The sequence below is a fragment of the Cyclopterus lumpus genome, chromosome 9 (genome assembly GCF_009769545.1).
Source record: "Cyclopterus lumpus isolate fCycLum1 chromosome 9, fCycLum1.pri, whole genome shotgun sequence".
Lineage (NCBI taxonomy): Eukaryota > Metazoa > Chordata > Actinopteri > Perciformes > Cyclopteridae > Cyclopterus > Cyclopterus lumpus.
This window is the reverse complement of record NC_046974.1, coordinates 5,033,136-5,056,127: the sequence shown is the minus strand read 5'-3', so window position 1 is coordinate 5,056,127 and position 22,992 is coordinate 5,033,136. Positions and strand designations below refer to the sequence as shown.

Here is a 22,992-nt window from a genome sequence, read left to right as displayed (position 1 = left end):
CAAATCAAATGAAAAGTCCATGGCTGCCAACTTCTCTTTTTCTTCATTCACATCCTCACAGAGGAGAGTGTGATCACATCGATGGAGTGCTGCTGGTTCCAGGACGTCTGGTAGGAGTCGGTACTTTAGTGAGCAGCTCCCTTGTGTCTCATGACAAACTGGATCCAGATCACGGCTCGGTCCAGAGGCTGAGATGGACTCTGTCGGTGCCTCAGGGGGCCTCAAACGGTCTTTGTGTCCTCGTGGACGGGGTCTTCCCAGTATGCCTCCAAACACTGGTGGACCTCTTGGCCCAGTGGGCAAGAACACATGATGCAGGGCCCTCTACGGAGGAACCGGACCCTCCAGATGGTTCGTCACACAGAACCTTCTGATTGGAAACGCGTCAACCAAACCCTTACAAGGTAACTCTATGGTTTCCCTTCCAGCGGTGAAAACAAGATGCAGTGCCGTATCGGCCGCCCTCCATGTTAGAAGACCTTCTGCTTTTCATTTGTTTGGACCCAGTGCTCACTGTCCGTCTCCCTGAGGGACGACCTCCCCTCAGCACAGACACCACCGTGTGACTCGCAAGCCTCCCGCTGACTGTTGTGCAACACGTGGGTCAAAGGTCGTCCTTCAGGAGTGACCCTCTCTCTCTGAACAGACTCGTGAAACAGATCCCCGTCACTGCAGCTTTGACATGTCAGCGCATCGATTGAAACACGCGACCCAACTGAGGCGTGTTAGTGAGAGTTTGTAGAACACTTCCTGGTGGAGATGAGAGGCGTGCTGACACGTTGCCAAGTTACGACGAGAAGCCGCCGACTGTCACGTGCACAGCTTTTGTTTCTCTGTCACAGATATGTGTGGTGAAGATGTACCATTAGTGTTTTTCCATAATGTAACTGTGGAACGCACCACAACACCATCTGGGAAAGCAGACAGAACCTGTTCACATGGACGCCGTGAGAAGGAGGACGGAGCAGGAGGGGGAGGAGGGAAGAGGGGCAACACTTCATCAATAACTATGACTCCATGAAACTAGGTCGCACTATCTTTTCTGGGGCAGACCTCCTAACCGTTTGTGGGACGGAGCCCTGGTCATTCAGTTGAATTATTACAAGTTTCTGTTTAATAAATACTTAAAGACATTTAAGTGTTTCGACATTGCACTTGTTTTCTCTGAGGGAGATTGGAAAGGTTAATTACCATCACACACCTCGCTGTGTGTGTGTTCTCCACATTAGAAACAGAAATCACTGAGGGTTGTACACACACACATTGTTGTGTATCACAGGAAGTGATGGCACGGACTGCAACCCTCCACCCTGCAACCCCCCACCCTGCAACCCTCCACCCTGCACCCTGCACCCTGCAACCCTCCACCCTGCAACCCTGCACCCTGCAACCCCCCACCCTGTAACCCCCAACCCAGCACCCTGCAACCCCCCACCCTGCAACCCTCCACCCTGCACCCTGCAACCCTCCACCCTGCACCGTGCAACCCCCCACCCTGCAACCCTCCACCCTGCACCCTGCAACCCTCCACCCTGCACCCTGTAACCCCCCACCCTAAAACCCTCCACCCTGCACCCTGCAACCCTCTACCCTGCATCCTGCAACACCCCACCCTGCAACCCTCCACCCTGCAACCCCCCACCCTGCATCCCCCCACCCTGCAACCCTCCACCCTGCAACCCCCCACCATGCAACCCTCCACCCTGCAGCCTGCAACCCCCCACCCTGCACCCTGCAACCCTCCACCCTGCAACCCTCCACACTGCAACCCTCCACCCTGCACCCTGCAACCCTGCACCCTGCAACCCTCCACCCTGCAACCCTGCACCCTGCAACCCTCCACCCTGCACCCTGCAACCTTCCACCCTGCAACCCTCCACCCTCCACCCTGCAACCCCCCACCCTGCACCCTCCAACTCCAGATGTGTGAAGCAAAATAAACCTCACCGGCCCAGAGACGGTGTTGGAGACACAGAGGCTGTGGCAGAGTTTGACCACCGGCAGCCAAACAGGCACAACCCCCCACCCTGTAACCCCCCAACCAGCACCGTGCAACCCTCCACCCTGCAACCCTCCACCCTGCACCCTGCAACCCTCCACCCTGCACCATGCAACCCCCCACCCTGCAACCCTCCACCCTGCAACCCTCCACCCTCCAACCAGCAACCCCCCATCCTGCAACCCCCCACCCTGCAACGCTCCACCCTAAAACCCTCCACCCTAAAACCCTGCACCCTGCAACCCTCCACCCTGCACCCTGCAACCTTCCACCCTGCAACCCTGCACCCTGCAACCCTCCACCCTGCAATCCCCCACCCTGCAACCCCCCACCCTGCAACCCTCCACCCTGCAACCCTCATTCCTGCACCCTGTAACCCTCCACCCTGCACCGTGCAACCCCCCACCCTGCAACCCTCCAACCTGCACCCTGCAACCCTCCACCCTCCACCCAGCAACCCCCCACCCTGCACCCTGCAACCCTCCACCCTGCACCCTGCAACCCTCCACCCTAAAATTCTCCACCCTAAAACCCTGCACATTGCAACCCTCCACCCTGCAACCTTCCACCCTGCAACCCTGCACCCTGCAACCCTCCACCCTGCAATCCCCCACCCTGCAACCCTCCATCCTGCACCCTGCAACCCTGCACCCTGCAACCCTGCACCCTGCAATCCCCCACCCTGCAATCCCCACCCTGCAACCCTCCACCCTGCACCCTGCAACCCTCCACCCTGCAACCCTCCACCCTGCAACCCTGCAACCCCCCACCCTGCAACCCTCCACCCTGCACCCTGCAACCCTCCACCCTACAACCTGCAACCCCCCACCCTGCAACCCTCCACCCTGCACCCTGCAACCCTCCACCCTCCACCCTGCACCCTGCAACCCTCCACCCTGCACCCTGCACCCTGCAACCTTCCACCCTTCCACCCTGCACCCTGCAACCCTCCACCCTCCACCCTGCAACCCCCCACCCTGCACCCTCCAACTCCAGATGTGTGAAGCAAAATAAACCTCACCGGCCCAGAGACGGTGTTGGAGACACAGAGGCTGTGGCAGAGTTTGACCACCGGCAGCCAAACAGGCACAACCCCCCACCCTGTAACCCCCCACCCAGCACCGTGCAACCCTCGACCCTGCAACCCTCCACCCTGCACCCTGCAACCCTCCACCCTCCACCCAGCAACCCCCCACCCTGCACCCTGCAACCCTCCACCCTGCAACCCTCCACCCTGCAACCCTCCACCCTGCAACCCTCCACCCTAAAACCCTGCACCCTGCAACCCTCCACCCTGCAACCCTCCACCCTGCAACCCTGCACCCTGCAACCCTCCACCCTGCAACCCCCCACCCTGCAACCCTCCACCCTGCACCCTGCAACCCTCCACCCTGCAACCCTGCATCCTGCAACCCCCCACCCTGCAACCCTCCACCCTGCAACCCTCCACCCTGCAACCCTGCACCCTGCAACCCTCCACCCTGCAACCCTCCACCCTGCACCCTGCAACCCTCCACCCTGCAACCCTCCACCCTGCAACCCTGCACCCTGCAACCCTCCACCCTGCAACCCCCCACCCTGCAACCCTCCACCCTGCACCCTGAAACCTTCCACCCTGCAACCCTGCATCCTGCAACCCCCACCCTGCAACCCTCCACCCTGCAACCCTCCACCCTGCAACCCTCCACCTTCCACCCTGCAACCCCCCACCCTGCAACGCTTCACCCTGCAACTCTCCACCCTGCAACCCTCCACCCTGCAACCCTGCACCCTGCAACCCTCCACCCTGCATCCTGCAACACCCCACCCTGCAACCTTCCACCCTGCAACCCTGCACCCTGCAACCCTCCACCCTGCAATCCCCCACCCTGCAACCCTCCACCCTGCACCCTGCAACCCTCCACCCTGCAACCCTCCACCCTGCAACCCTGCACCCTGCAACCCTCCACCCTGCAACCCCCCACCCTGCAACCCTCCACCCTGCACCCTGCAACCCTCCACCTTGCAACCCCACACCCTGCAACCCTCCACCCTGCAACCCTCCACCCTCCACCCTGCATCCTGCAACCCCCCACCCTGCAACCCTCCACCCTGCAACCCTCCACCCTGCAACCCCCCACCCTGCAACCCTTCACCCTGCAACTCTCCACCCTGCAACCCTCCACCCTGCAACCCTGCACCCTGCAACCCTCCACCCTGCATCCTGCAACACCCCACCCTGCAACCTTCCACCCTGCAACCCTGCACCCTGCAACCCTCCACCCTGCAATCCCCCACCATGCAATCCCCCACCCTGCAACCCTCCACCCTGCACCCTGCAATCCTCCACCCTGCAACCCTGCACCCTGCAACCCTCCACCCTGCAACCCCCCACCCAGCTACCCCCCACCTTCCACCCTGCATCCCACCACCCTGCACCCTGCAACCCTGCAACGCTCCACCCTGCACCCCTCCACCCTGCAACCCTCCACCCTGCACCCTGCAACCCTCCACCCTGCAACCCTCCACCCTGCAACCCCCCACCCTGCAACCCTCCACCCTGCAACGCTCCACCCTGCACCCCTCCACCCTGCAACCCTCCACCCTGCATCCTGCAACCCTCCACCCTGCAACCCTCCACCCTACCTTGGGAAAGAACATCTACAGCTCCTCCAGAGTGTTCTCCCTGTGTGAGGACCAGGACATGGTGAAGGAGATGGACCTGGAGGGACTTCACACAGAAAGAACATCTACTGCTCCTCCAGAGTGGCCCCACTGATTTTGACATCTTTGAAGAAGCACGATGTCTCCTTCGAACTCAAATCTGCTGGTAGTTTGACCTCTGTGGATTTTCTGGATACCACCACATTCTCAAAGGTGCCAGTTTCCATGAAACTCACACACTGGACATTAAGGTCTTTTTTAAAGAGACAGACACACAAAACTAGAGTCCAATCCGAAAAACACAACAGGTTTAATGAAGTCACAGCTGGTGAGGTTTCACAGAATATGGACCAAACAGGAGCCAACGTGTTATGTGCAGCTCTTGCCAGCAGAGGGTAGTCTAGCTCTTCTCTTAGAAAGTGTCACAGGACTTTCTGCAGATCAAACCTATCGTGGTGACCTCTGACCTTCAAGTTGTTCCCACTTACCAAAGAGATAATCCTCCTTTATTTTACTCAGTGACATATATATATATATACACGTATATCTACACATCTGGCCAAATCCCACAATTGTTGCCTTTATTATAAGAATATTATTCAAATAGCCCTCGGCCTACTACGGGTATGACATGTGCAATTCTCGCAAAAAAAAGAAAAACTGACTCTGGCTTCAAGTGTTTTCGGCCCAGGAGCATTATTATTATTCATCTCTCAGAAATGCTTTAAAGGTTTCGTTAATCGACTGCTGTTTGCATTTCCTCTTCGAAGTCAAACGGTAAAATAAGAAACACCAAATGCGTTAATCAGAATTAAGTTTGCTCCCAATCTGGTATGTTTGTTTCCCCCCCCCCCCCCCCCCCCCCCTCCACTGTGCAAATGTTTAAATGTGTTTGATAACGGAGCATAAAAAGCTTTTAGAAAAACACATTCTGCACCTCGTGTTTACCTTCATGGTTCTCTAACGGCCGTTACTCTGTATTATAATCCGTAAAGAGAGAGTCAGCGTGAAGCTTTGGTCAATAAGCAGGAATAAATAAAGTGAAATGCACTTTACAGTTCTTGCTAATCAGCGTTCAATATGAGGCCACATTAATTGATTATTACAGTAAATATAATCTGCAGCCTGTGTCAGTAGGACAAAGAAGAAGATGAGCAAAAGGGACAGGAGATTAAATACAGTGTGTCATATTTAGAAACTATAATCTGCAGCCTCACGTCTCCAATTATTACTGCGTAATATTAAAATAATGTCATTGTGCTGCATTTATTAAAGGTTGTTGTTGTTGTTGTTGGGTTTCTTTTTTTTATTTGCCAAGAAAAACAACAAAACTGATATTCATGGCACAATTATTAAAAAACACTGATCTGTATTAAATCATGATGAAATGAACTATGATGAAACTGTGTGTGTTACTTACTTTAAGACAATTACAGTGCACCTTTTTGTTTTATTCTTTTATTATATGCGTCTTTATTTTTTATCATGCGGCCTTCTGGGAGATATTGTGTTTCAGAAGTAACACGCCATGACCCGGAAGTACACATTTAAAGGTATATTTTACAGGTGATGTTCAAGGTGCGTCAGGCCAAAGCCACGCCTCCCCCTCCGCCTCGGCGCACCCGCATCCGCCGCACCAGCTCCCGCCGCTCCGGCTACGCCTTCTCGCACGCGCAGGGCTACGGGGACCTGGTGACGTCGGGCCGCTTCCTGCGGCGTCCCGCCTTTCCGCGCTCTTCGGGTTTCTCGCACGCTGGTCGCACCACCACCAGCTTCAGCCCCATGGGCCGATCGGCTGGCTACAGCCCAACAGGACGCCCCCAGAACGCCAAGGTCTCGGATGTGGAGGTGACGTCGCTGCAGATGTACAGGACCATCCGAGATCCGGCCCTCTGACTGACAGCTCGGTACTTTCAAGATGGCCGATGTTGGAGAAGCCGGACAGCGGCGTGCTGCTTCCAAAGGCGTTGAAAGCTCCCGTCTTGCACATCTGTCGCCACGAGAGAACTGAAAGGCGGCTCGCGATCCGTCTCTCGTTTGCTCGTCCGCCCCCAAGACGAGGTTAGAAAACTTCACGACTCGTGCTCCAAGCATTTTATTTTGTACCGTTTTTTTTATCAAAAGGGAACTACAGCAAAACGTGTCGCCGCTCCCGATGGATCTCTGAGATGTCTGAGAGAGCTGGTTCGCTTTCAGGTGGCAACGACCGACAGAAGGGAAACCTTTGGGCTTCGCGAGGAGGACGAAGTGTAATTTGATGAACTACAGGCTTGAATACAGAAAAGTCTTCCTGGCTGAACTTCATTGACCTGGAGGTCCGTGTGGTGAACCTGGTTGCACCAGTTATTATTTTACTGTAATATTTATATGTAAAATGTCAAAAGTTTGAAAAAGCAGAAGGAACATGAACTGCATGGTTGTAAAACCATTGCTGCAATAATTAAATATAAACCCAAGTGTTCATTTTTTAAATTTTTAATCAGGTTTTGTTGTTTTGTCTTCAGTGTTTTTTACTGTCTGGCGTTAACGATGTCATCGTAGACACAGCGTCCACACAGAGTCCCATTCATCCGAGCGGTTCACCCAGAGAGGCCACTACGCGGCCCACGAGTGTGTTTCCTAAGTCAATGAAAGCATAAGATATTTATCAATGTATTACTGTCATTGTATCTCTATCCCTGAAGACTGAAACTGTTTCTCAAATATGACAAAAATGTCTATTTTTTCAGCTCAGCTCTCCCTGATAACCATTTTGTATCGTTTTGTACTTCAACTTTTTACTGCAATAAAAAAAAAGATCTAAAAGATCAATGATGTCCTATCTATTATTATCTGGGATTGGTTACTGTGATGGCTGGGGCGTGGTTAGGCTGAGCTGCGGGGGGAGGGAGGGGGGAGTGGAGGAGTGGCTCAGAGAACAGGTGCTGGGAAGGGGCTTATTTAGCCTCAGTTGTAGGGGATCAGGGTTATTGTGTCTCGCCCCTTTATCAGGTGCGATGGAGATGGAGCAGGGGACGGGCAGAGCAGAGATCCAAATGGTGCTGGGGGGGGGAGAACCCGGGGATTGTGACAGGAGTTGTTACACTGGAGCCCATGTGGACAAGGTCGTCTTGGAGCAGTTCAAGGAGGGGTTGCCGGCCAGAACATCGAAGTGGGTCCGCTGTCATGGCCCCACATCGCTGGAGGCCGCCATCACTCTGGCGGTGGATCACTCTGGCGGTGGATCACTCTGGCGGTGGATCAACTGGCGGTTCATCACTGCAGTCAGGGGGACATCGGCGGCGAACTGGCTCCGGCTCGGCCGAGCCAGTTCCTGACGCAGAGTGTCAATTGGTAACCACCCGGCCATTCCGAGGGCGCCTTTGCGTGCTCTGCCATTAATGGAGGTACCATTCGAGCGAATCGCTATGGACCTCATCGGGCCATTTCACCAGAGTGCACGCGGATATCGCTTTGTGTTAGTCCTCGTGAATTACGCAACACGATATCCGGAGTGCCGTTGCGCAACATTTCAGCAAAGAGTGTCGCGCAGGCGCTGTTTCAGGTCACCGACGGTCTGGTGGAGCGTCTGAATAAGTCCATAATCCTTAAACTTTTTAATGACGATGAACGTAATTGGGATAAATGGTTTGATTCTCTGTTATTTGCAGTACGGGAGGTCCCTCAGGCCTCCACGGGATTTTCTCTCTTTGAACTGTTGTTCGGCAGGACTCTCACCAGTAAAAGTGAAATCCAATACGTCCTGGACCTGCGGGCAAAGCTTCACACACTGGGTAGGATGCCACGCGAGAATTTTTTTCCACGCCCAGGAGCGTAGATGACGGCTGTACAACAGAGGAGCCAGGCGGAGACAATTTGCACCGGGAGAGAAGGTACTTCTTCCAGCTCCAAACTCCTCGCCAAGTGGCAAGGGCCCTTTGTGGTCACACGGCGAGTGGGGAATGTTGACTATGAGGTGGTGCGTTCTTACAGGGGTGGAGCTACACAGATTTAACACCTCAACCTCATAAAAGCATGGAGGGAGGCGGAGTCTGTTTTTCTGGTGTCCGCGGTATCTAAGAGAGAGGAGCTGGGGCCTGAGGTCCCAAAATCCACCAATCCGGCCTCGCTCCTTTGTGAAGACCATCTCTCCGGGACCCAGAGAACAGACATTGCCCAGTTGCAAAAGCAGTTTGCTGACGTGTTCTCTCTCCTGCCAGGTCGCACAAACCTCATAGAGCACCGAATTGAGACTCCTCCGGGCTTTTTGGTGCAGTCACGACCCTACAGGTCACCTGAACACAAAAGAAAAGTGGTTCAGAGGTAATTGGCTGCTATGCTGGAGATGGTGGTAATAGAAGAGTCCCACAGTGCCTGGTGTAGCCCCATTTTTCTTGTCAAGAAGGATGGGTCTGCATGGACTATCGCAGTGTGAATGATGTGTCACGTTTCGATGCTTACCCAATGCTTTGGGGCGACAAACTCCTGGAATGTGAACTTTGTACTCAAGCAACTGGCTGACTCCTTTTCTGAGATACATAAAACTGGATCCTCTGAGACAGAAGAAGGAGAGAAGAAGGTGGAGGTGGTGTGTAGTAAACATGGAGAAGAGACTCAACTGTTCTGTGAGGACGAGCAGAAAGCTGTGTGTCCTGTCTGTGAGTTTCATCTCCACCAGAGTCACAAGGTGGTTCCTCTAGAACAAGCAGTCAGTGACCTGAAGGACCAGCTGAGATCTGACTTGGAGTCTCTGCAGGACAAGAGGGACAAACACAAACAAGTAGAGGAAACATACCAGGAAGTGATTCAACACTCCAAGAAGCAGCTGTTGTCCACAGAGAGGCAGATCAGAGCAGAGTTCAACAAGCTCCACCAGTTCCTGAAAGAGGAAGAGGAGTCCAGACTGGCAGCTCTGAGGGAGGAAGAGGAGCAGAAGGGGAAGACCATCAGCAGAGAGATGAAGATGATTCAGGAGCAAATCTCCTCTCTGTCAGACAGCATCTCTGCTGTTGAAGAAGACCTGCAGAAACACAACGTGTCCTTCCTCAGCAGTTATAAACCCACTCAGACCAGAGCCAGAGTCCACGGTCAGATCCACAGCTGGTCTCAGGAGTGCTGATAGATGTGGCCAAACACCTGGGCAACCTGTCCTTCAGAGTCTGGGAGAAGATGAAGGACAAGGTCCACTTCAGTCCTGTCATTCTGGACCCAAACACTGCAGCCTGCAGTCTCTATCTGTCTGATGATCTGACCAGTGTGAGACGTGGAGACACAAAGCAGAAACTTCCTGACAATCCAGAAAGATCCACTAAGTATTCAGAGGTTCTGGGATCTGAGGGCTTCAGCTCAGGGAAACACAGCTAGGATGTGGAGGTGGGAGACCATCCTTTCTGGTTTGTAGGTTTGGTTAAAGAGTCAGTTGACAGGAACGGAGAGATATCTGCTTCTCCAGAAGATGGATTCTGGTGTTTATTTCATAACAATGGAAAATACACTAATGGAGCTGGTCAGACTCTCAGAGTGAAGAAGAGTCTCCAGAGGATCAGAGTCCAGCTGGACTATGACAGGGGGGAGGTGTCCTTCTACAACCCTGAAGACATGACTCACATCCACACTCAGAGACACTTTCAATGGGGAACTCTTCCCATATTTTATTATTGGAAATGCTGGTGATGCTAAAACTGCTGAAATCAAAATCTGTCAAACTGATATTTCTCTGTGATGTTCAGACATGTTTGTGTTTATTTAGACTTCACTGTGTGTCAACATCTCATTGATATAATCAATACAATCAACAGTTATAACATAAACTTGTCACGCCGGAGCACTAATGAAAGAACCCAAATGCACGACCCGAGGCAGAGAGTAAAGTTCACAAGGATTCCTTTATTGATAAAGGTAATATTGTAACAGGATAGAGTCTCTGGAGAAGGACCGCCGAAGGTTCTCCCGATGTAACTGGGGAGGGACTGAGGCCGGTCGGCAAGGCTCTGACCCGCTGTGGTGAGAGCAGCTGTCTCACTCAGGGGAGAGTAGAATCGTCAACGTAAACAGTCCAGGGTCATTCACAGGAAGGCAGTCAAACTCGGCAGAGGTACAGGCAGGGATCGGGCTTACTCGGAAACGAAGGGACGTCGGAATCAGAACAGGATATCAGGCAGGAAAAACGCTGGTAAGTTGACTCACAGGTGAAGAAAAACGAACTGGCAACGAGACAAGTGAAGCACAGAGTATATATACACACTGGGAGGGGAGTTAACGAGACACAGGAGAAACACATCAGGGCAGGGAAAGGTAATCACATATGAGGAAGTAAAGACAGCAGACATGACACAGGAGGATGATTTCAAAGTAAAACAGGAAGTGACAAGACAACAAAAATAAAAGCACTACCGTCTAGTGACGGTTGTGACAAAACTGATATATGTAATACTCAAACTGTATCACATCATCAGATCATAAACTTCCACACAGAAACAAATGATTATTCAATAATAACTAAATCAGCATCTTGTTTCATCAGAACTCAATCTCACATTTAGTGAATCCACTAAACCAAATACTTTGTTTCCAGTTGTGTTTCTTTAACTTTGATCATCATCAGACATCAGTTTTAATCTATAAGATTTATTTCTGTTGACTTATTTCATTTTAAATGTAATAACTTCAGTGTTTTACACTTTACACTCAGAGTCTCAGAGGTTCAGAGAATCAAAACACATTCTGACTGTTTTATTATATCTTTATGATTTAAAATGTTTTTCTTTATTGTCTCTAATGTTGCAAATTAATAATTTGTTTTTATTCTTTGCATGCAATTTACTGTAAAAAAACTAAATATTATTTTAATCTGAAATATATCTTTCTAAATAAATTAAGAAATTAAGTTTTAAGGATCTGTTGTTAAACAAATGATTAAAAAATCAATCTATAAAAATAAATGTTAACTGTATGACATCATCATATAACTTTAAATATAAAAGTGTGTAGTAATCTGGTCATTATATTGTTTTATGATATTATATATTTTTACCTTGTTTTATTCTGTGTAAAAAGAACTGTTTTAATTGAGTTTTATTTTAAGATTAGATCAAACTTTATTCATTCTGATGGAAATTGATGTTTAACAAGTGTAAAGTGTAAATATAATATCTTAAAATCCAAAATACGTACAGCATATACAATTCTAAAATCAGGTTAACAGTATGAATCATAAAAATGTAAATGGGTTTTTATTCAGTCCTGTAATTCTTTATACTGTTTATGTTGATTTTTGTAGTTTTTACATGAGCAGTGACATAAACGATATATAACAATGTTTCTGATCATTTAGTTAAAAAAAATATTTTTTCATTTAATCAACTATATCTTTATAAATGTGCATCAGTTGGATGATGATTAATGACGTGTAAATAAAAACAATTTTAATCTGAATCTTCTGTGTGAGGTTGTTTCTTTACAAACATCTGTGAAATATTCATGAGACAAATTACTAAGAATACAAATCATGAAAAAATAATTATACAACCAGTTTATAACAAAAGACAATAATTAATTTTAAAACTTTAAATCACATTTTTTTCATTATCACATTGACAAACTCCTCCAACGTCAACATCTCTGGACAGTCCAGCTGAATTAAGTCAGATGTTCTTCAGTAAAGTCCCGTGACTACTAATTAATTCCTCCACCGACAAAACTCCAGATGTGTGAAGCAAAATAAACCTCACCGGCCCAGAGACGGTGTTGGAGACACAGAGGCTGTGGCACAGTTTGACCACCGGCAGCCAAACAGGCACAACCCCCCACCCTGTAACCCTCCACCCTGCACCCAGCACCCTGCAACCCTTCCACCCTGCAACCCTGCCACCCTGCAACCCGTGCAACCCTCCACCCTGCAACCCTCCACCCTGCACCCTGCAACCCTCCACCCTGCAACCCTCCATCCCTGCAACCCTGCACCCTGCAACCCTCCACACTGCAACCCTGCCACCTGCAACCCCCCACCCTGCAACCCTCCACCCTGCACCCTGCAACCTGCCACCCTGCAACCCTGCAACCCTGCAACCCCCCACCCTGCAACCCTCCCACCTGCAACCCTGCCACCCTGCAACCCGCTAACCCTGCACCCTGCAACCCCCCACCCTGCAACCCTCCACCCTAAAACCCTGCAACACCCCACCCTGCAACCCCTCCACCCTGCAACCCCCCACCCTGCAACCCTCCACCCTGCAACCCCCACCATGCAACCCTCCACCCTGCAACCCTCCACACTGCAACTCTCCACCCTGCACCCTGCAACCCTCCACCCTCCACCCTGCAACCCCCCACCTGCATACCCTCCCCCTGCACCCTGCACCCTGCACCCCCAACCCTGCAATCCCTCCACCCTGCAACCCTCCACCCTGCAACCCCCCACCCTGAAACCCACCACCCTGCACCCTGCAACCCTCCACCCTGCACCCTGCAACCCTCCACCCTGCAACCCTGCAAACCCTCCACCCTACACCCCCCACCCTGCAACCCTCCAACCTGCAACCCTCCACCCTGCAACCCCCACCCTGCAACCCTCCACCCTGCACCATGCAACCCTCCACCCTGCAAACCCTGCACCCTGCAAACCCCCCACCCTGTAACCCCCCACCCAGCACCCTGCAATCCCCCACACCTGCAACCCCGCACCCTGCACCCTGAAACCCTCCACCCTCCACCCTGCACCCTCCATCCTGCAACCCTGCAACCCTCCACCCTGCAACCCCCCACCCTGCAACCCTCCACCCTGCACCCTGCAACCCTCCACCCTGCAACCCTCCACCCTAAAACCCTGCATCCTGCAACCCTCCACCCTGCACCCTGCAACCTTCACCCTGCAACCCTCCACCCTGCAACCCCCACCCTGCAACCCCCCACCCTGCAACCCCCCCACCTGCAACCCTCCACCCTGCACCCTGCAACCCTCCCCCCTCCACCCTGCACCCTGCAACCCTCCACACTGCAACCCCCCACCCTGCAACCCCCCACCCTGCAAACCCCCACACCCTGCAACCCTGCAACCCTCCACCCTCCACCCTGCAACCCTCCACCCTGCAACCCTCCACCCTGCAACCTGCAACCCTCCACCCTGCAACCCTCCACCCTGCAACCCTGCAACCCTCCACCCTGCACCCTGCAACCCTCCACCCTAAAACCCTCCACCCTAAAACCCTGCACCCTGCACCCTGCAACCCTCCACCCCTGCACCCTGCAACCTTCCACCCTGCAACCCTGCACCCTGCAACCCTCCACCCTCCACCATGCACCCTGCAACCCTCCACCCTGCAACCCTCCACCCTGCAACCCTGCAACCCCCCACCCTGCAACCCTCCAACCTGCAACCCTCCACCCTGCACCCTGCAACCCCCCACACTGCAAACCCTCCACCCTGCACCCTGCAACCCTCCACCCTGCAACCCTGCACCCTGCAACCCTCCACCCTGCAACCCTCCAACCTGCAACCCTCCACCCTGCAACCCTGCATCCTGCAACCCCCCACCCTGCAACCCTCCACCCTGCAACCCTCCACCCTGCAACCCTCTACCCTGCACCCTGCAACCCCCCACCCTGCAACCTTCCACCCTGCATCCTGCAACACCCCACCCTGCAACCCTCCACCCTGCAACCCCCCACCCTGCAACCCTCCACCCTGCAACCCCCCACCCTGCAACCCTCCACACTGCAACCCTCCACCCTGCACCCTGCAACCCTCCACCCTCCACCCTGCAACCCCCGACCCTGCAACCCCCACCCTGAAACCCCCCACCCTGCACCCTTCAACCCTCCACCCTCCACCATGCACCCTGCAACCCTCCACCCTGCAACCCTCCACCCTACAACCCTCCACCCTGCAACCCCCCACCCTGCAACCCTCCAACCTGCAACCCTCAATCCTGCACCCTGCAACCCTCCACCCTCCACCCTGCACCCTGCAACCTTCCACCCTGCAACCCTGCAACCCTGCAAACCCTCCACCCTGCAATCCCCCCACCCTGCAATCCCCCACCCTGCAACCCCCACCCTGCAACCCTCCACCCTGCACCCTGCAACCCTCCACCCTACAACCCCCACCCTGCAACCCCCACACCTGCAACCCTCCACCTGCAACCCTCATCCTGCACCCTGCAAACCCCCACCCTGCAACCCTCCACCCTGCAACCCTCCACCCTGCAACCCTGCACCCTGCAACCCCCCACCCTGTAACCCCCCACCCAGCACCCTGCAATCCCCCACCCTGCAACCCCGCACCCTGCACCCTGAAACCCTCCACCCTCCACCCTGCAACCCTCCACCCTGCAAACCCTGCAACCCTCCACCCTGCAACCCCCCACCCTGCAACCCTCCACCCTGCACCCTGCAACCCTCCACCCTGCACCCTGCAACCCTCCACCCTGCAACCCTCCACCCTAAAACCCTGCATCCTGCACCGTGCACCCCTGCACCCTGCAACCTTCCACCCTGCAACCCTGCACCCTGCAACCCTCCACCCTGCAACCCTCCACCCTGCAACCCCCCACCCTGCAACCCTCCACCCTGCACCCTGCAACCCTCCACCCTCCACCCTGCACCCTGCAACCCTCCACACTGCAACCCCCCACCCTGCAACCCCCCACCCTGCAACCCTCCACCCTGCACCCTGCAACCCCCCACCCTGAAACCCTCCACCCTCCACCCTGCAACCCTCCACCCTGCAACCCTCCACCCTGCAACCCTCCACCCTGCACCCTGCAACCCTCCACCCTGCACCCTGCAACCCTCCACCCTAAAACCCTCCAACCTAAAACCCTGCACCCTGCAACCCTCCACCCTCCACCCTGCACCCTGCAACCCTCCACCCTGCAACCCTGCACCCTGCAAACCCCCCACCCTGTAACCCCCCACCCAGCACCCTGCAAACCCCCCACCCTTGCAACCCCGCACCCTGCACCCTGAAACCCTCCACCCTCCACCCTGCAACCCTCCACCCTGCAACCCTGCAAACCCTCCACCCTGCAACCCCCCACCCTGCAACCCTCCACCCTGCACCCTGCAACCCTCCACCCTGCACCCTGCAACCCTCCACCCTGCAACCCTCCACCCTAAAACCCTGCATCCTGCAACCTTCCACCCTGCACCCTGCAACCTTCCACCCTGCAACCCTGCACCCTGCAACCCTCCACCCTGCAACCCTCCACCCTGCAACCCCCCACCCTGCAACCCCCAACCCTGCAAACCCTCCACCCTGCACCCTGCAACCCTCCACCCTCCACCCTGCACCCTGCAACCCTCCACACTGCAACCCCCCACCCTGCAACCCCCCACCCTGCAACCCTCCACCCTGCACCCTGCAACCCCCCACCCTGAAACCCTCCACCCTCCACCCTGCAACCCTCCACCCTGCAACCCTCCACCCTGCAACCCCTCCACCCTGCACCCTGCAACCCTCCACCCTGCACCCTGCAACCCTCCACCCTAAAACCCTCCACCCTAAAACCCTGCACCCTGCAACCCTCCACCCTCCACCCTGCACCCTGCAATCCCCCACCCTGCAATCCCCCACCCTGCAACCCCCAACCCTGCAACCCTCCACCCTGCACCCTGCAACCCTCCACCCTCCACCCTGCACCCTGCAACCCTCCACACTGCAACCCCCCACCCTGCAACCCTCCACCCTGCACCCTGCAACCCTCCACCCTGCAACCCTGCATCCTGCAACCCTCCACCCTGCACCCTGCAACCCTCCACCCTGCAACCCTCCACCCTAAAACCCTGCACCCTGCAACCCTCCACCCTGCAACCCTGCACCCTGCAACCCTCCACCCTGCAACCCTGCAACCCTCCACCCTGCAACCCCCCACCCTGCACCCTGCAACCCCCACCCTGCAACCCTCCACCCTGCATCCTGCAACCCCCCACCCAGCACCGTGCAAACCCCCCACCCTGCAACCCTCCACCCTGCACCCTGCAACCCTCCACCCTGCACCCTGCAACCCTCCACCCTGCAACCCTCCACCCTGCACCCTGCAACCTTCCACCCTGCAAACCCTCCACCCTGCAACCCCCACCCTGCAACCCCCCACCCTGCACCCCCCCACCCTGCACCCTCCAACTCCAGATGTGTGAAGCAAAATAAACCTCACCGGCCCAGAGACGGTGTTTGGAGACACAGAGGCTGTGGCAGAGTTTGACCACCGGCAGCCAAACAGGCACAACCCCCCACCCTGCACCCTGCAACCCTCCACCCTGCAACCCTCCACCCGGCACCGTGCAACCCCCCACCCTGCAACCCTCCACCCTGCACCCTGCAACCCTCAACCCTGCAACCCCCCACCCTGCAATCCCCCACCCTGCAACCCCCCACCCTGCAACCCTCCACCCTGCAACCCTGCACCCTGCAACCCTCCACCCTGCACCCTGCAACCCTCCACCCTGCACCCTGCAACCCTCCACCCTGCAACCCCCCACCCTGCAACCCTCCACCCTCCACCCTGCAACCTTCACCCTGCAAACCTGCACCCTGCAACCCTCCACCCTCCACCCTGCAACCCCTCCACCCTGCAACCCCCCACCCTGCAACCCCCCACCCTGCAACCCCCCACCCTGCAACCCTCCACCCTGCAACCCCCCACCCTGCAACCCCCCCCACCCTGCAACCCTCCACCCTGCAACCCTGCACCTGCAACCCTCCATCCTGCAAGCCTGCATCCTGCAACCCCCCACCCTGCAACCCTCCACCCTGCAACACTCCACCCTGCACCGTGCAACCCCCCACCATGCAACCCTCCACCCTGCACCCTGCAACCCTCCACCCTCCACCCAGGCAACCCCCCACCCTGCAACCCCCCACCCTGCAACCCTCCACCCTGCACCCTCCACCCTGCAACCCTTTACCCTGCAACCCTCCACCCTGCACCCTGCAACCCTGCATCCTGCAAACCCCCCACCCTGCAACCCTCCACCCTGCAATCCCCCACCCTGCAACCCTCCACCCTGCAACCCTGCACCCTGCAACCCCCCACCCTGTAACCCCCACCCTGCAACCCTCCACCCTGCACCCTGCAACCCTCCACCCTGCACCGTGCAACCCCCCACCATGCAACCCTCCACCCTGCACCCTGCAACCCTCCACCCTCCACCCAGCAACCCCCCACCCTGCAACCCCCCACCCTGCAACCCTCCACCCTGCACCCTCCACCCTGCACCCTCCACCCTAAAACCCTGCACCCTGCAACCCTCCACCCTCCACCCTGCAACCCTGCATCTTGCAACCCCCCACCCTGCAACCCTCCACCCTGCAATCCCCCACCCTGCAACCCTCCACCCTGCACCCTGCAACCCCTCACCCTGTAACCCCCGACCCTGCAACCCTGCACCCTGCAACCCTCCACCCGGCACCCTGCAACCCTCCACCCTCCACCCTGCAACCCTCCACCCTGCAAACCTGCACCCTGCAACCCTGCATCCTGCAACCCCCACCATGCAACCCTCCACCCTGCAACCCCCCACCCTGCAACCCTCCACCCTGCACCCTCCAACTCCAGATGTGTTAAGCAAATAAATCTCACCGGCCCAGAGACGGTGTTGGAGACACAGAGGCTGTGGCAGAGTTTGACCACCGGCAGCCAAACAGGCACAACCCCCCACCCTGCACCCTGCAAACCCTCCACCCTGCAACCCTGCAACCCTGCAACCCTCCACCCTCCACCCTGTACCCTGCAACCTTCCACCCTGCAACCCTCCACCCTGCAACCCCCACCCTGCAACCCCCCACCCTGCACCCTCCAACTCCAGATGTGTGAAGCAAAATAAACCCTACCGGCCCAGAGACGGTGTTGGAGACACAGAGGCTGTGGCAGGGTTTGACCACCGGCAGCCAAACAGGCACAACCCCCCACCCTGTAACCCCCCACCCAGCACCGTGCAACCCCCCACCCTGCAACCCTCCACCCTGCACCCTGCAACCCTCCACCCTCCACCCTGCAACCCCCCACCCTGCACCCTAAAACCCTCCACCCTGCACCCTGCAACCTTCCACCCTGCAACCCTCCACCCCCCACCCTGCAACCCTCCACCCTCCACCCTGCACCCTGCAACCTTCCACCCTGCACCCTGCACCCTGCAACCCTCCACCCTCCACCCTGCAACCCCAACCCTGCAACCCTCCACCCTGCAACCCTCCACCCTGCAACCCTCCACCCTGCATCCTGCAACCCCCCACCCTGCAACCCTCCACCCTGCACCCTGCAAACCCTCCACCCTGCAACCCTGCATCTGAAACCCCCAACCCTGCAACCCTCCACCCTGCAACCCTCCACCCTGCACCCTGCAACCCTCCACCCTGCATCCTGCAACACCCCACCCTGCAACCCTCCACCCTGCAACCCCCCACCCTGCAACCCCCACCCTGCACCCTGCAACCCTCCACCCTGCAACCCTGCAACCCCCCACCCTGCAAACCCTCCACCCTGCAACCCTCCACCCTGCAACCCCCCACCCTGCATCCCCCCACCCTGCAACCCCCCACCATGCAACCCTCCACCCTGCAGCCTGCAACCCCCCACCCTGCACCCTGCAACCCTCCACCCCTGCAACCCCCCACCCTGCAACCCTGCACCCTGCAACCCCCCACCCTGTAACCCCCCACCCTCCACCCTGCAACCCTGCATCCTGCAACCCCCCACCCTGCAACCCTCCACCCTGCACCCTGCAACACCCTCCACCCTGCACCGTGCAACCCCCACCATGCAACCCTCCACCCTGCAACCCCCCACCCTGCAACCCTCCACCCTGCACCCTGCAACCCTCCACCCTGCAACCCTGCATCCTGCAACCCCCCCACCCTGCAACCCTCCACCCTGCAACCCTCCACCCTGCAACCCCCACCCTGCATCCCCCCACCCTGCAACCCCCCACCATGCAACCCTCCACCCTGCAGCCTGCAACCCCCCACCCTGCACCCTGCACCCTCCACCCTGCAACCCCCCACCCTGCAACCCTGCTCCCTGCAACCCCCCACCCTGTAACCCCCCACCCTCCACCCTGCAACCCTGCATCTGCAACCCCCCCACCCTGCAACCCTCCACCCTGCACCCTGCAACCCTCCACCCTGCACCGTGCAACCCCCCACCATGCAACCCTCCACCCTGCACCCTGCAACCCTCCACCCTCCACCCAGCAACCCCCCACCCTGCAACCCCCCACCCTGCAACCCTCCACCCTGCACCCTCCACCCTAAAACCCTCCACCCTAAAACCCTGCACCCTGCAACCCTCCACCCTCCACCCTGCAACCCTGCATCTTGCAACCACCCACCCTGCAACCCTCCACCCTGCAATCCCCCACCCTGCAAACCCTCCACCCTGCACCCTGCAACCCCCACCCTGTAACCCCCGACCCTGCAACCCTGCACCCTGCAACCCTCCACCCGGCACCCTGCAACCCTCCACCCTCCACCCTGCAACCCTCCACCCTGCAACCCTGCACCCTGCAACCCTGCATCCTGCAACCCCCCACCATGCAACCCTCCACCCTGCAACCCCCACCCTGCAAACCCCCACCCTGCACCCTCCAACTCCAGATGTGTTAAGCAAATAAATCTCACCGGCCCAGAGACGGTTTTGGAGACACAGAGGCTGTGGCAGAGTTTGACCACCGGCAGCCAAACAGGCACAACCCCCCACCCTGCACCCTGCAACCCTCCACCCTGCAACCCTGCACCCTGCAACCCTCCACCCTCCACCCTGTACCCTGCAACCTTCCACCCTGCAACCCTCCACCCTGCAACCCCCCACCCTGCAACCCCCCACCCTGCACCCTCCAACTCCAGATGTGTGAAGCAAAATAAACCCTACCGGCCCAGAGACGGTGTTGGAGACACAGAGGCTGTGGCAGAGTTTGACCACCGGCAGCCAAACAGGCACAACCCCCCACCCTGTAACCCCCCCACCCAGCACCGTGCAAACCCCCCACCCTGCAACCCTCCACCCTGCACCCTGCAACCCTCCACCCTCCACCCTGCAACCCCCCACCCTGCACCCTAAAACCCTCCACCCTGCACCCTGCAACCTTCCACCCTGCAACCCTCCACCCCCCACCCTGCAACCCTCCACCCTCCACCCTGCACACTGCAACCTTCCACCCTGCAACCCTGCACCCTGCAACCCTCCACCCTCCACCCTGCAACCCCCAACCCTGCAACCCTCCACCCTGCAACCCTCCACCCTGCACCCTGCAACCCTCCACCCTGCATCCTGCAACCCCCCACCCTGCACCCTCCACCCTGCACCCTGCAACCCTCCACCCTGCAACCCTGCATCCTGAAACCCCCAACCCTGCAACCCTCCACCCTGCAACCCTCCACCCTGCACCCTGCAACCCTCCACCCTGCATCCTGCAACACCCCACCCTGCAACCCTCCACCCTGCAACCCCCCACCCTGCAACCCTCCACCCTGCACCCTGCAACCCTCCACCCTGCAACCCTGCATCCTCCAACCCCCCACCCTGCAACCCTCCACCCTGCAACCCTCCACCCTCCACCCTGCAACCCCCCACCCTGCATCCCCCCACCCTGCAACCCCCCACCATTCAACCCTCCCCCTGCAGCCTGCACCCCCCACCCTGCACCCTGCAACCCTCCACCCTGCAACCCCCCACCCTGCAACCCTGCACCCTGCAACCCCCCACCCTGTAACCCCCACCCCCCACCCTGCAACCCTGCATCCTGCAACCCCCCACCCTGCAACCCTCCACCCTGCAACCCTGCAACCCTCCACCCTGCACCGTGCAACCCTCACCCCTGCAAACCCATCACCCTGCACCCTGCAACCCTGCAAACCCTCCACCCTGCAACCCCCCACGCTGCAACCCCCCACCCTGCACACTGCAACCCTCCACCCTGCACCCTGCAACCCTCCACCCTCCACCCTGCAACCCTCCACCCTCCACCCTGCAACCCCCCACCCTGCAACCCTCCACCCTGCACCCTGCAACCCTCCACCCTCCACCCTGCAACCCACCACGCTGCAACCCCCCACCCTGCACACTGCAACCCTCCACCCTCCACCCTGCAACCCTCCAACGTCCACCCTGCAACCCTCCACCCTCCACCCTGCAACCCTCCACCCTCCACCCTGCACCCGCAACCCTCCACCCTCCACCCTGCAACCCCCCACCCTGCAACCCTCCACCCTGCACCCTGCAACCCCCCACCCTGCAACCCTCCACCCTCCACCCTGCACCCTGCAACCCTCCACCCTCCACCCTGCAACCCCCCACCCTGCAACCCTCCACCCTGCACCCTCCACCCTGCAACCCCCCTACCCTGCAATCCCCCACGCTGCAACCCCCCACCCTGCACACTGCAACCCTCCACCCTGCAACCCTCCAACGTCCACGCTGCAACCCCCCACCCTGCACACTGCAACCCTCCACCCTCCACCCTGCAACCCTCCACCCTCCACCCTGCAACCCCCCACCCTGCAACCCTCCACCCTGCACCCTGCAACCCTCCACCCTCCACCCTGCAACCCCCCACCCTGCAACTCCCCACCCTGCACCCTGCAACCCTCCACCCTCCACCCTGCAACCCCCCACCCTGCAACCCCCACCCTGCACCCTCCAACTCCAGATGTGTGAAGCAAAATAAACCTCACCGGCCCAGAGACGGTGTTGGAGACACAGAGGCTGTGGCAGAGTTTGACCACCGGCAGCCAAAAAGGCACAACCCCCCACCCTGTAACCCCCCACCCAGCACCGTGCAACCCCCCCACCCTGCAATACTCCACCCTGCACCCTGCAACCCTCCACCCTGCACTGTGCAACCCCCCACCCTGCAACCCTCCACCCTCCACCCTGCACCCTGCAAACCCTCCACCCTGCACCCTGCAACCCTCCACCCTCCACCCTGCAACCCCCACCCTGCACCCTGCAACCCTCCACCCTGCACTGTGCAACCCCCCACCCTGCAACCCTCCACCCTCCACCCTGCAACCCCCCACCCTGCACCCTGCAAACCCTCCACCCTCGACCCTGCACCCTGCAACCCTCCACCCTAAAACCCTCCACCCTAAAACCCTGCACCCAGCAACCCTCCACCCTCCACCCTGCAACCCCCCACCCTGCAACCTCCACCCTGCACCCTGCAACCCTCCACCCTGCACCCTGCAACCCTCCACCCTGCAACCCCTGCTCCCTGCAACCCTCCACCCTCCACCCTGCACCCTGCAACCTTCCACCCTGCAACCCTCCACCCTCCACCCTGCAACCCCACCCTGCAACCCCCCACCCTGCACCCTCCAACTCCAGATGTGTGAAGCAAAATAAACCTCACCGGCCCAGAGACGGTGTTGGAGACACAGA

At 57.8% G+C, this 22,992-nt stretch overlaps 1 pseudogene; it reads left to right on the top strand.

Annotated features, from left to right (window-relative positions):
- Window positions 1-9,074: 9,074 nt before the first annotated feature.
- LOC117735849 lies at window positions 9,075-11,848 on the top strand (annotated as a pseudogene).
- Window positions 11,849-22,992: the final 11,144 nt, after the last annotated feature.